Source organism: Gossypium hirsutum, chromosome A05 (genome assembly GCF_007990345.1).
Source record: "Gossypium hirsutum isolate 1008001.06 chromosome A05, Gossypium_hirsutum_v2.1, whole genome shotgun sequence".
In the NCBI taxonomy this organism is placed as follows: Eukaryota; Viridiplantae; Streptophyta; class Magnoliopsida; order Malvales; family Malvaceae; genus Gossypium; species Gossypium hirsutum.
The window spans coordinates 109,251,725-109,253,525 of record NC_053428.1 but is presented as its reverse complement, the minus strand read 5'-3'; the positions used below and the strand labels follow the sequence as shown (position 1 = coordinate 109,253,525).

Here is a 1,801-nt window from a genome sequence, read left to right as displayed (position 1 = left end):
TAACACATCACTCATTTATATTTTTAAATGCTTTATAATTATAATTTTATATATTTTCAAATAATTTTTATAAAAAATTTTGTAATATTTTAATCATGGATTAAATATTAAAAAATCATCCTAAAATAATTTAAGAAATCAATTAAAGTTTTCTAAAATAATTAAAATGTTTAATTTAAGCCATCACATCATCGATCCATCAAAGGCCTGATAGAAAACTTTATTTTAAAGTCTTAATGAAGTGCAATTCATAATTTGAAGGATTCAATTAGATATTTCGCATTTTTTAAAATTATTTTATTATGGCTCTTTTGGCACTGAAGCTAAGTATTTACTAAATTATGGCGTATACACTATGTGAGTTAAAAAAAATTACATAAAATATATATTATTAATACCGTTATAATTTTTTTATTAAATTCATATGTTACCAACGGTTGTAATTCTTTTATTAAATTCACTTATTTAATATTTTGAAATTAAAAAAAAAATATTCACCTGGTAGTGTGTAACAGTAACAATTACGTTAAAAATATTGATATAAATTTTTTTTTGAAATCTCATTAAAACTCTTCATAAAATATATTTTTTTTGTTAGAATAATGTTCTTATGAAAAATTGATGTCAGCATTAATATTAATTATTTAGAATAATTAATGATGTTACAAAAATAGAGGAACCAGATTATGTAAAAGTATATATAAAAACTTAAATTATAAAATGTTATTTAAATTATACTCTTTTTCTCAATCTGGTACCTCAATTATATTCTGATACTCAAATTACCCTAAGTCATTAAAAAAATCTATTAACCAATCATTTTATGACACGTGATACTTTTAAATTAAAATAAAAATAAAAATAAAAGAATTTAATTTAATTTAATTATTAAAAAAATTAAATTAAATTAAAACTTTTCAATTCTTTTATACACTCAGGATTCTTTCTTTTCTTTTAATGCATTTTTTAATTGTTAGATAATTTTTCATTACAATTCTCTTACCATTTTTCTTCTTAATATTCGGATTTCATACTTTATTTGGGTTTGTTTTTTGTTATAAATATTCACTCAATGTTAATTATTTTATGTAAAGTTATAAAAAAGAATGGAAAAAGTTATTTTAAAAAAAATAATACATGAGTTTTGAATCGGGATGATAAATGAATCAAAATCGAAGTTTAAAAACAGCAAATTAATTCTCTGAAATTTGAGTTTTGTTGCCAAAAAAAATAGGTTTGGGTGAATTTTTAAATATTTTATTATCAGAGTTCTTGGGTGAAAAGTAAGAGTGATGAATATGTATATAATTAAAAAAATAAAAGAAAATAATATTTAAACATTATTTTTTTAGTTAAAAGCTGGGTAAGAATTCTAGTTTCTTTGGTTTGCCTTGTCTCAATATATTAATAAAGATTTGTATAGTCGTCTTAGGTGCAACGAGGACTCCATGGCCCAATGGATAAGGCGCTGGTCTACGGAACCAGAGATTCTGGGTTCGATCCCCAGTGGAGTCGCTGTTTATCTAAAATTTTTGGCAGTTCCCAATAGACGACGACAAGCGCCGGGCCTTAAGGTGTCACATTGGCAGTTCCCTAGTCCAGCCCCTCTCTCCACATACTTCTAGGCCGACTGCCATCAAAACTGAAGTCTAGAACTTATCTTTTGCAAATTTCATACAAGTCTTAATGTTTTGAATTAATCATCATATAAATCCTTTTAATAAGCATTTTAACTCAATCATATAAACAATGTAATTAGAATTTTTACGTTTAGGTAATTGTTATTAACAATATAAAATAA

General features: G+C 23.6%; 1 non-coding gene across 1 annotated transcript; it reads left to right on the top strand.

Annotated features, from left to right (window-relative positions):
• The first annotated feature begins 1,442 nt into the window (after positions 1 to 1,442).
• TRNAR-ACG (transfer RNA arginine (anticodon ACG)) lies at positions 1,443 to 1,515 on the top strand. The gene has a single exon. It is a non-coding gene; the product is annotated as a tRNA-Arg (tRNA).
• The last annotated feature ends 286 nt before the right edge of the window (positions 1,516 to 1,801 follow it).